General features: G+C 40.1%; 1 protein-coding gene across 7 annotated transcripts in view; it reads right to left on the bottom strand.

Annotated features, from left to right (window-relative positions):
* Positions 1 to 13355, bottom strand: part of LOC138616665 (synaptotagmin-2-like) — a 32110-nt gene that overhangs the window by 14273 nt on the left and 4482 nt on the right. The window contains exon 1 of one of the 7 annotated variants that reach the window (XM_069691135.1): positions 3162 to 3274. The exons of the other annotated variants lie outside the window; for them this stretch is intronic. The gene's annotated coding sequence lies outside the window, so the exon portion shown is untranslated. Of the gene's footprint in view, positions 1 to 3161; positions 3275 to 13355 lie in introns of those variants that run through there. 7 annotated transcript variants of the gene reach the window in all.

Genomic DNA, 13355 nt, shown 5'->3' with positions numbered 1-13355 from the left:
ACACAGTGATCTGCCAGACCTGAAGGAGACCCGGAGATAGAAACCTGCTTCATAACAGAGCTATCAGAGAATTAAAAGAGTTCTCCCAGAAGCAAGTGGGAAGTCAGAGAGATCTCTACAGCTCGATGATTGCTCAGTTGTTAAAGGAATAACAGAGAAGATTGATATCTCTGGTATTATTTTTGTCTGATAGGTATGAAGATACAGCCTGAAGACCGCCAGCTCGGTTTAGCATGAAGACCGGAAGGTTTACAGTCATCCGGGTCGTGGTAAAGTTTCATATAAAATCAACTAAAAGAAGTCCAGTTACCTTTGAATAAAATGTAGATAAATACTGGAACCATGGAAACAACAACTCTCTTAGCAAAGTGGACAACATTTTGTTGCCAAAAAAAAAACTGCAATTTATCGCTCTGACAATAAGTTGAAGTTGTCTATTTACTGTTAAGACATAAGGGTGATGTCAGTCTTTTCATCTAACTCCGGGCAAAAAAGCAATACGCTTCCCAAAATGAAATATTACTCCTTTAACACCTCACAGCATGAATTATTTTTGGTTTGAACCCGTCGGACTTCTGTGTGGAGTTAAAATGTTTTTTCTCTCATCGAGATCACGAGATAAATTATGCATACAAAAATGACTCAATTAAATTGGATCATTGATAGATGACAAGTACGTATTTTATATTCTATTAACAAAGGAATAAGTAACTTTATTCATCTTCTAAAATCGAATGAACCTTTAAGCCATTTTTCAAACTTTCAAATGTTCTCCACTTCCAGCTTCTCTCTTGTGATTATTAGCAGCTTTTTTTTTTTTTTTCATCTTTTGTGTTTGAAAAATTATCAATAGAATAATGTTTGAAGTTATTGTTGGACAAAATATTGATTGATTCCATCACCTTTGGGGTTCAGAAATTGAAAACAATCTTTCAAAACAATCTGAAGTTTTATAGCCGCAACAATTAATCAATTAGTCGCACAGTCAGAGAAGTAAAAAGGAATAAACCGAGCCGTGATGCAATAACAAAATGAGGCTGCTGGTTAAATCAGTCAAACCACTAATCAGCGACTAATGAAACAAGTGTCTCCTCACAATGGTCCCACTTTTAATAGCTGACAAAAATCTATTTACCTCCCAGACTCCATTGAGCATTATAATATGTATTCTCTGTTTGCTCTTTGTGTGACTGTGAGTGACGGCAGCATGCTATTAACATTTACTGCTGAGCATGAAGGTGTCGATCGGGGTTAATTGAGGGTTGCTGTTTTGTCACAAAACAACAACAAACAAAACATATGATACAGATTACTAGAAGCATCTAATTAATTCAGAATTTAAGATTTGCTGCAGAGAGAACTCTTCCGCCTTTCATTGGTCATTTATTGGATTACTTTAAACAGACAGCAGTTTGGCTATTAAGAGAGCAACGTTTAGTGGTTTAAATAGAGAGACTATTTATTTTTTACTGCAGTACGATATACCTCTGGGAGCTGCGAGTCTGACTGGTATTACTGTCAGAACTGAACAATGATTTGGACGCTGCCTTTATGCCTACGTGCTCCCCACCAACTCAACATATTGCTTAAGAATAACTGGAAACTTGACAAGCATTTACTTCTTCTGTAGCTATAATGTCTCCATGTTTTTCTGGTTTTGAACCAGGGTGAGAAATTCAAAAGAGAAAAAGCTTTTCAGCAGAAAAGGTCATGAGATTAATTCACTTTCAAGCAAGAAGAGAGACAATAACCTGATTCACTGTTTGTTTGTTTTTATTCCTAAATACACGAGGCAGTAAGTTTAATATTGTTGTGGAGCAAGTGCTGTGCTGAGATAGTTTAATGACATCAAAAGACAATTAAAAAAAAAAAAAAGAACTAAACTAAATTAACAGCACACAGGAATAAAAGACAAACACATAGTGTACATGTGTGTAAGTGTGTGAACGTGGGCATGTGGGCATCATTAAAGCTCTGAAATGTTCACAATTATCCAGACAACATTGTTTTTTATCTACCTTTAAAAGAAAGAAAGACAAATGATCCGTCTCAGTTCTATCCACTGTTACAATGAGGAAGGGTGCAGTTTCACGGACGTTTATGTATCAAACTAAAATCACATACAGTGAACCGTTATCTAAAGAAGCAGTATGGTGCACAGTGCATGTGAGAATACTCGTATTTCAAAATAAAAGTCAACCGTCAGCATGTGCCAAACACAATTGTGATGTAACCTCATCATCATTGACTCCCAGGCCACATGATCGATAAGTATTGTGTTCCAGCATGTGTATTTTAGACTAGACAGTCTCTTGTAATGGTTTGTGGTCCACATACTGTACAGCAGAGGCCTATGTGCTGAGAGCCAGCAGATCATTGTTGCTAAGCAATCCTGATAGTGTCTATCAGCTACCCAGAATTGCCCACAATCCGTCTACAGCTGAACTGACCATCCAATCAAATAACCAATTGGCTCCAGGCCAGTGTCAAGTCACTGCCTGAGCAGTGGGCATGGGCAGGATATGATTGCAGACTGCACCCACTGAGCTCTGATGTATGATGGTGACGGATAAAGTTTTAGTTACAACATTGGTTCCAAGCAGAAATATTACAGGCACTGCATGTCTGTACCATTTATCTGCCCCAAGAAATCATTACATCTGACATGAAATATGCTCTCATGAAAAATTCAGAGAATTCAGGCAAAAACAATCCCTGAATTTCTGATTCAGAGCAGGAATAACCCCCAACTTCTGTAACTTAACAATCCTTTTTGTTTGCATTTAACATGAGCAGTGATGAAGAAAGCAGCAGAATGCTAATACACCAAAACACGTCCACGCTTTTCCCCTCTTGCTTAAGCCTACCTTTTACCTCTGTGCCATTAGCACTCAGTCTTATCTGCCTTGGATTTCTGCAGCTCATCACTGGCCAGCATCACTCAGCCACACACACACACACACAAAGAAAGGCTCCGACACATCCACATTAATGAGTCTATTCCACCACAGAGTATACAGTCACACTAGAACAGTTTATTACGGCTCACGTAGTTTGAAAATACAGAAAAAAGATCCTAGCAGTGTTCCAGTTGCAATTGGACTGTATCCATTTCACAAAACTACATTTTAATCTACAAAGATGTTCAAAACAAAGCTCACCGGTCAGATGTGGTATTCCCCCTCGTCAGGCGGCCCATCCGATATCAATAACTGTTTGGGGCTACAGTTCCTCAGAGCTTTGGTAACATTGTCTGATCTCTCCCATAAGCAGAGACTGCAGTCTCCTCTCACTTCTCTCCACTGCAGCACTACACCCCTCCTTCTCCTCCCCCTCCTCCTCCTCCTCCTCTTTCCAATGCCCACCAATCTCCCCCATTTTCCACCCTCCGTCACACACCTCCCTACTCCCTCTCTGTCGCTCCCTCAACGCACTCATGCACGCAACCTCTTTACCTCTTTCTCTCCATCTCCCCCTCCCCCCCCTCTCTTTTCCCCAGCCTCATTTGTGATGCTGCTCACACAGCTGATTGCAGCATGCCACTCTCTGGTCTCGTATTGGAGGGCAGTTGTAAAAGATCAATATGCACAAGCCGTGGGGTGATGGGCATCTGAATTAAGCCCCAGTTTGCACAGATCAGAGAACAGCGAGCAAGCAAGGTACGCAGTAGGACGGCTGACGGACTCTTAAGGGTGTGCTGACTTTCCGCAAATGGCATCGCACTGGGCTCATACAATTAATTGGATGCTAACAATTGATCTCCGAAGTGTGATAAAACCCCTCTGGAGAGATCCCTCCTCACTAGACCATTCAGAATGAACACAACCCAGAGCGATTACGCCAACTTGTCTGCCTTCCACTGACCCCTCAGGAGACTCGTCAGGGATGATTGGAAGTGAGCGGATTGCGAAGCATCTTCTCTGGTTACAATACAAACACAATGCAGCCAACAGTGATGAGCGAAAGCCATCACATCATGAAACATGTGATGTGTGAACAAGAAATCAATGCAAACGTAGAACTGAGTGCACAAGGATCGAATATAAAAATCGGGGATCATCGCTCGGCCTTGGGTGTATTCTGCGTGACAAACTGGTTTCCAAATGTCCAACGTCCCTCGTGTGGTTACTTTTTGTACATATTTGAGCTATTTTCAACTCCAGCCTTCAGTCGCTTCCCCGCTCTCCTTGGGGAAATACCTTTCTGTGTGCTCAAGTTCAGCTGGCAGCTGTGAGACGCCTGTGTGAGGGTGGCTCCTCTCATGTCAGGTTACAATGCAATTAGCTGCTTCTGCCAGGCGAGGGCAGGAATCTCATGTTAAACTGCTGCATCACAGAGCATCCCCTTTCTCTATTTTCTCCCTCCGTTAATGTACTGCAAAGTTATGCCCAGAGACATTTGCCCCCCCCCCTCCCCCAATCTGTTTTCATCTGCTAAATGCATTTACCAATGGTGAAAGTGACACAGACTTCTCTATTAAATGGACTATTCAGCTGCAGCTAAATCCAAGGTCTTTTGCTTGAACAGAGACACGTATTTCCACTTGCTTCTCACTCATTTTCATTGTAATGTTGACAGATTTCCTCTGTTGTCAGACTCTCTCAAAATTTGTTTTATCTAAGAGTGAATAAGTGACCCTGCAATCAACTTGAAAGCTTAAAAAAAAAAAAAAATGACGTTAATGTGTGGTAAAATGAAATGAGTGTGTGGGGATGTCACAGGAATGAGAAGGATGTGGTAACCAAGGTGAAGTTAGGTGGGTTATGTGGCTAAGTCAAGGTTTGAAGCATGTGCTAGTTTAAAGTAAAGGGTCTCGAGCGATTGAGCGAGGCTGTTACACTTGTAAAAATGAACTTAAAACCCATTTAAATGATACAAAATGTTAGTTTGTGAGATTTAGAGCCAGAATGGCTGTTTTCCCTCTTAATGCTAAGCTATGCTAATGATTTGGTGTAGGAGTGCATATTTATCATAAAAACATGACAATAGCACCAATCTTCTCATCTAATTCTTGGCCAGGAAGGAAATATACGTGTACTATTTTGTTGAACAATTCCTTTAAGATATAGAGTGCGTTGCTGCTTTCACCACTTCTGTTTTTCTGGCCTCTGTTCCAGGTTGTACGGGACGGAGACTCAGATTCCTTAATGAAATTTGCAGCTTGATATGACATATTCTCAGATTTATTTTGTTACTGTCCTTCTAGTAGTTCTCTGGAGTGACAGGGAACACAACCTTGAGAGAGCAATACACTGCAACTAAAGAAAACAACAAGAAAATAGGCAAAACATCAGTGGACTAAGAAAATATCTTCAACCAACTGACATGGAAAACACAATAAAGACACCAAAACGCTCTGCAAAAATAGAAATCCTTTTTTTTCTTACTTCATTCTTAATTATGGTGTGTAGTATGTGCCCACACAAATGGCAAATGAAATGTATATTTATTGAGTTATTGCTAATTTAACTTAATTAATACTAGCAACCCAGCTTCCATAGACATGAACAAAAAGATCATCAGCAAAACATGCGATTTCAATAATCCAAAGGATAATCAATAGCAGCCAGACCAGGAGCGTATTGATGGGATTTTGTAAGAGCTTTTTGAGTATTATATATTTCTCATTGTTGTGGACGTGTTCACCAGATGTAACTACCTTTATGCTCCTCAGCAGTCCTGATAAATCACCACTCTGCTCCTGACTCAGCAATTTTGGTGCACAAAATTTTATAGCAAGGTCACAATGCAGCTGCGTTATTGAGTGAAGCAGTTATAGTACAGGGCAATCGGTTCCCTTGGATTGCCAGTGCATGGTGGGATACTCCAGCTCATCCCTGGCACATTCATTTTCTCATGAGCATGCGAGGATGAATTAACACGCCCCCCCCCCTCTCCACTAGTCATCCTCAGTCAGGCCGGCGGATCGCGCTGCGTTCGGAGGTCGATAAGAGCAACACTGCCGCTATCAAAACCCCAGATAAGGGACACGCGCAGAGGCCGGCTGCTGCCAGCGCGAGTCGTGCTGATTTGTGCCAGGACATTATGGTTGAAATGACTCGCCTCCTCTGAGGCAGCAGAGGGGATGTGGAAAAGACTGCACCTCTCTCAGATCCTGCAGGGAGTGCTGCAATGCAGGGGTGTAACAGAGAAACACGAAGCTGGGAGGCATATCGTCCAACGCGCAGCTACTCGCACTGCTCCTTCACTTCCTGCCGGGCCGCGCTTCTTCCTTTGCTCGTTGCTTTCATCTTTTATGTCTGTCACTGTTTCCACCCGGCTATCTCTCTCTGTGCACCTCTCACACATGAACATAATGTACGAGCGCACACGCACGCGCGCGCGCACACACACACACACACTCTGGCCAGGCATTACTGCAGCGTAAACATAAGTGCACAGAAAGCACCATATGCTTGTAGTTGGCTCTGTAGTGTTTGGGTATCTCAGAAGTAGCAGTTGGTCAACAAGGTGACAGCATGCCCAAGTGTGTGTGTGTGTGTGTGTGTGTGTGTGTGTGTGTGTGTGTGTGTGTGTGTGTGTGTGTGTGTGTGTGTGTGTGTGTGTGTGTGTGTGTGTGTGTGTGTGTGTGTGCGCGTGCGCGTGCGTAAACACCGGGTGGATTTATGAAGCGAGTTGGGTGGGCAAAGGATTCCTTAAGAAGAGCTCTTGTGCTCTGACAGCAGCTTTTCACTGTGACGGAGTTTCTGGCATCATGACAACACTTGGTCAATCTGCTAATTGAAGGACAGGAGAGCTGTGAGCGCTCCGTCAATGTCAACGTGATCGGGTCACATTCGTAAAACTGCTTAGAACTCGTGCAGCACAATGGATTTGTCTCCTAAAATACTTTCATAACAAAGCAAACAAAACCAAAGCCCAAAAATCTGTCTACAGAGTTTTTCTTCATAATTTAAGAATAAGTATGAGGAAAATGTCTAGTCCCTCTTTCATTATGACTTTGCAATTCCTGCCTTGCGCTACCTGCCTGCCAGCTTGCTAAATGGTGAGCCTCTGTAGCTTCTACATGCCGGACATGTTGATTTTGCCTCGCTGTGGTGTTCTCACGACTCGACCACCCTGAACCCCAAACATACAACTTACCGTGTTTACGAGCTTAGGAGTTCAATTTGAAGGCAGAATTCCCAACTGCTAGCAAAACCATTGCGTCCCCATAGTAACGTCTTTCATTTTTGTTGTTGTTGTTGTTGTTTACCTGCAAGTTTTTTAAAAATCTTACAACGTACTTCAGCAAAACAGATTTACATGAGCCAATTATGGAAATTGTGCAGGACAAACGGTAAACAAAATGCTTTGCTTTTTTCTTTTAAATAAGATCCCCACTGATAAAGCTTTCATGTTTTTAATGTTTCAGATGCTACTGTTTTATGTTGCCCAATGGCAGGGTCCTGGAGTTGTCAAAATTAAAAAGGAAAGCAGCAATCATTGGTCTTTTTAATTGTGCCAGTGGCTTTTCTACTATGATCAAATTCAGTGTATTACGTAGAATTTAAATATTTCTGAGTTTGCTGCCCCTAACTGGTAATATGACTAGATCGTTGGATGCAGGGACACTGACAATGAAGGGCTGAAAAATGTCTACATTCACTATATCCTTTATTCTAGAAATACTAATATGACAGGAGGAGAACTTTTTCCCAGCAGACGTTTTAAGTTGTCAAAACAGAGAGCTAATGGGATTTACAATGGCTCTGCTTTCAAGTGTTGACAGAGTGACATTGTCATGACAGAACCAGCATACACAATCCCAGGCCACTGAAACTAATGGAGCTGAATTAAATTCCACCATTATTCATTTCACTATTTACATGCCTACTATTGTGACATTTCAAAATGTCTCCTGACATTTGATTCAGGTTTATGAGCCCTGCACAATCTGCCAGTGAACAACAACTAGTCCAGCAGTCACTACAAGGCAGAAAATCACAGTCCAGTCCACTGAAACGAAATGTAAAAGTAAGTTTAGCCCAAACGTGAGTGTGGAGTGGTTAAAAGTATGCATTGATGTGTGATATAGAGGTGATGAATAGTGTCAAAATGAGAGTCAATAGTCCAGATTTGTAATGGTGCCGTTAAAGTTGACCAGATGAGATACAAAAGCTGATTATTAGTCATTTGAACTAAACTAAAGGCTGGAGGGAGCCCGCTCTAAAATAAACATACAGACAAAACAATTTTCTTAAGTCATTCCTTACAAAGTGAACATACTAGTTTGGGAAAACTGATGTTCTTTGAAAAATCGACAAACAATGGTTTTCTCCACCAGGAATCAGCAGTGCACACTTTTACACCACAGCACTGTACATTAACTTACATCATTAACAAGTGGAAAACTATTCTAATCGCTGGGGTAAAACTACCAAAGTAATTAACTGCACAGCATTACCACTAAATTTCCCCTGTGTGTCCACATACATTAGTTTAAAGGCAAACTATCGCAACTATTACGCCCACAAACATTTTCCCCTTGGTGAACAACAGTCATAAAAAAAAAAAAATAACAGAGCCAGTCAAATCAAAGAGAGAATTAGAAATGTTGATTGATAAAAGTGTGGAAATATGCTCATCACACAAGCCTGTCTCCAACAAGTTATATTTATATCAAATTAATTTGTTTTTCCAAATATGGCGTGGGGATAAAAAGAGCTGCTGCTGGATTTTGTTCACAAGAAATGTCTTTGCTTTACTTTGTTTTGTCTTTTTTTTTTTTTTTTTACATTTAAACCCCACAAAGAAGTTTTAGGAAGACTTCAGCTCAACAAATACACTTTGGCGAGGGTTGGTGAAACATAATGATTTCAATTAAAGGTCAGTAAATACATTCATTTTTAGGTCACTGCAGTTTGTATCTGTATAAAACCAAAAACATATATTTTGTCCTGACCTTAGGCAACTACAACTGATATGTTTATAATGAAAAATGTATCAAATTACAACATGGAAACGATGTTACAATGTGAAAAAGCTAACTGATGAACTCTATTATAACCTGAATGTGAAGCGCTCCTCAGCTGTAACAAACAGAATTGTGGATTTCAGCTCATTGTTTAGCCATCCAGCCCTAAACTTTATTGTTTTGGTTCCTTCTCAGTGCTCCTAGTGTTGTTTTAGCTGCAGCAGGCAGCTGTTTTCAGTTGGTTTTTTTTAAAGCTCTAAAAAGAAAAAATACTAAATTTAGAAGCTGTGGAATCAGATATTTCCCCCAGGAGTTTTTAAAGATCCCAAACTCTGCTAAAAGACAGTGAATGTTTATCAAGTAGTCAGAAAGACTACTACTACAAAAAAAAAAAAAGAGATATAATGTTGCTCTCGTGACTGAATAAACAGACGAGCCACTGTTTACTACGTTAGATTAAAAGGAGTGTGATTTGTCAAAGTTTACAACTTGTCTCCATTGCTCCCTGCTGTTGACAGATTTAACCAAGAACTGCCAGTGATTTACACATAAACACGTAAACCTTTGCTATCAAATCAAATATTTTGTTCGTGAACATTTTACTTAAACATTTAGTGTCTACTTTATAGCTTACCAACATTAAATAACAATAAATCCTAATTATGTTAGTGGAAAACTTAATATGGACGGCCCTAAGCTTCCTCCCAAACATATTTGCTTTGAAGGATTTAGGATTCAGGATTGCACCATGTTACCACAACAACATTTTAAATGTTTTCCTATTGACTGATGACTCACTTGTTTGTCATCAGCGAAATTGTTTTTACCTTTCTTTGGTCCCAAAGCACCTGAGATCAGATTAGTATCTGGTCATACACTGCTTCTCATTTTCTGCCATTCGTTTAACACCATAAACACAAAATACAACCAAATACAGATAAAGTGTGCACATCATGAGGATTGAGACCATCTCGAACAACTAACAAACACACAGATAGATGATGCACACACTCTTTTCCTCGCTGCTAGGGCTGAAAATAGCCTGACCGACTAGCACTGGATATTGGTGCATTTTAGGGTGCGAGCAGAAGGGAGGGAGAGAGTGACATTTAGAGACGGAGAGGGAGGAAGAGAAGAGGCAGGATATACATCAGCCCTCTGGTGAAGGATGGGTTACCCAAAAGCGCATAGATCTGGGACAACATGACGAAGTAGTACCGAGCAAAGAGAAGCCAGGAGAGCCACCGGTTCGTAATTATCCGATCCGTCGGCACCGACTTCCTACATTTCCTCTGGCCTTGAAACCATTTCACATCAGGTTTTATGGCAGGCTCTTTCTAATTAAGCAGAGAGCAGTCATTCTCATTCTACTTCCTGCTCATTATTAAAACACACATAAAGGGACGGTAAATTGGGAAGGAAGAACTTTTGAGGATGTAAAGTGTCTGGTCCAAAACAAAGAACTGAAGAGACAGCTATGTCAATCTTGGCATCCTCCATTTTCTGCTCCAGCAAATTTCCAGATCTGTCAGGGGTTTCATGCTCGGAGAGAAGATAGATTGACATCATTAAAAAAAAGCAAAAAAACGTCAGCAAATCCTCACAAACAGGTCAGTACTCAACATGCTAAAAGACAGGAAGATCCTCTTTGTTCTGCTGTCGATTAAAGTAATTAAATACTTTATTCATTGTGATTCACACTTACTGGAAAGACAAAAGTCCAAAATACCGCTTTAATGTTGTTCGCCTCTGCATCCAGTCAGCTGCAGGAGTCAGAGGGACCAGCAGAGAGCGCTATACATACACTCTCAGTTTTACACGAGTTAAACCATGTCTGTAATTATTCATGTAAAAATACCAAATATCAGGATGGATAATAGAGTGTTTTTTTTTTTTTGTTTTTGTTTTTTTTACTAGAGAGTAGACTTCATTTGAGTGTTTCTGTTTTCTGCTCATTTATACTTCACTTCATTTAACACGTCTTGGTGATCTATAGTACAGCTATAATTACTGGTTATCTCCAAGAGTTTATATCAGCAAAACATATTAAATTCCTCAAATTAAAGATCATTTCATTGCACCACTTCCCTCTCCAAACTCCTCAAATGGTTTCATTTAAATAACTGTTTGAGGCTAATATATTTCACACAACTGCAAAAGTAAAAAAACAAAAAAACATTGCAAAGTAAAAATGTATTTGTGTTTCCAAATGTGATTGTTTTCCTCATTAATCATCTCATGACCCCTCAGATTAATATTGTAACTAAACTACCCGTGTAGAAAGTTGTTCAAATTAAATGCAAATACGACAGTGATGTATAAAAATTAGGTCAATACGATCTAATAATGACAAATCATTTGCATAAAGACATTTTTTTTGTGTGTGTAATAAGTTCTTTTGATAATTGTTGATTTTGTTAGTTAGACATCTGCAATTTTACTTTGAATACGTTTAGTTACAGTGGAGGATTTTTTTTCATTGTTGTATTGGTATTTCTACTCGAGCAAAGGATATTAGTGCTTCTTCCACAGCAACTACCAACTACTAAACAAGCTACTGCTGTTTATTTAGTGTGTATACTTCTGTTGAAATGTGAAACTCTTCCTTTACCTCCTGTGAGATCAGTTTCTCTTTTAGCTTTACAATAACAAGCAGGTCATCAGTTCATTGCAGAGGCAGAAGGCATGCACACAAACACCCACCAACACACACACACACACGCACACACACACACACACACACACACACACACACACACACACACACACACACACACACACACACACACACACACACACACACACAGCACACACAGCACACACACAGCACACACAGCACACAAACTAACCAGCTGATTATTGTAATGCTCAATCTGGTACTTAAACATATTAAGTCGACTCTGAAGCACTTCAAATCGATCTGCTGAATAAGATTGATATTTTGCTGGTCTGGCTGAAACAGTCACTACAGGCATGTGAATATGCAGCAAGAAACTGCTTATTGTAAGTAAATAAAAGACAACAGTGTACTTGGAAATATCGTGACTTTTATCATTGGGAAATAATTGATCCGTGATGACATGAAGAATAAAAACAGCTTTTATCAGAAAACGATGTTAATAAGGGCGTGTGAACGGAAACAAATATCAATAGATAGGAACACAAATAATGATTTATTTTATTACTGATTAATCTGCAGATTGTTTTCATTATTGTTTGGTCTATGAAAAGTTAAAAAAAAAAAAAACAGTCCAAGAAGTTCATCACAGTTACTTCTTCAAAAATGTTGTCCAACGAACTAAACACAAAGATATTCAGCTCAATGATGAAATCCAAATCCTCGCACTGGAGGAGTTGAAACCAGATCTTGATTGAAAAATGTAGCATAGTATAAATTTTCATCAAAATTGCTGATTATTTTTTTGTCAATTAACTCTTCCTCAGTAAATGGGATTCAGCTTCTACACTTTCACTTAACCAACATGATGTTTATTAGCTTCCTCCTCTTCCTCTGTTGTAACTCCAGTCTGTATTAAAGATGTGGCTGGCTGAATGTTTTTTTGTTTTTTTAATCTTTCCTCAGAAGATTCAGCAGCTGTTTTGCTTCCCTAAATGAACAGAAAAATTCCCTCTTGAACATTTGAAGGCTTGTTGATTGTGTATCTAGCAAACCGCATTCGGTTCAGGCAAAGGAGGCCACAGATTCAATACCCAAGCTACGTATTGACACGGGTCTCCAGGTGCAACCATCCTCAGGTGGTGGTGTGTCGAGCTGACAGGCTTCAACTGAAAACACACTGCAGCACAAGACACCGTTTTTCAGCATCTTTCACGACCATCAAAGTCTGTAAAGCTTCTCCCTCGATTTCCCTGCGTGTGATAGCTGTCAAAATACATCTCAACACAAATACATCACCAAATCCCGTTTTGTGAACAGTCACTGTTTATACCTGCTGCACTATGACCCATCCACACACACACACACACACACACACACACACACACACACACATCACCGCAGGTAGAGCCTAAATGAAAAACATCATTTGAAGTGTGTTTCATGCATATTGTTGCACCCGACCGGCAGTGAATGAAGATCTAAGTCTAAGTGAGGACAGGATTATAGGCTGCAGTGAATCCTCCCATTTCATGAACCATCAAGCAGCAGAAGTGCTCGGGGCACGCACACCCCTCCTCGGCAGGGGCAGTATTGTGGAAACTCAGAGGGTTGAAAAGAAGCCTCCCGACTACTGAAACAACCTTCTACAAACAGGTATAAAACATTAATGAGATTGAGATTTAGTCAGCTGATTTCACTGTCACTAATAAGGCGGCGTTATCATTGCGTACAGTGAATTTCATATGGACGAGTCAAAGCCAACAAAATAACTGGTAGATTCAGGAGGCTTGTTACCGTGTATAAATACTGTATTGTTGC

The sequence above is a fragment of the Brachyistius frenatus genome, unplaced genomic scaffold, assembly GCF_029030835.1.
Source record: "Brachyistius frenatus isolate BFR_SWC_R1_liver_20210118 unplaced genomic scaffold, ASM2903083v1 Contig_10, whole genome shotgun sequence".
Lineage (NCBI taxonomy): Eukaryota > Metazoa > Chordata > Actinopteri > Embiotocidae > Brachyistius > Brachyistius frenatus.
The sequence above is the reverse complement of the archived record's forward strand: the minus strand, read 5'-3'. Positions and strand labels throughout refer to the sequence as shown.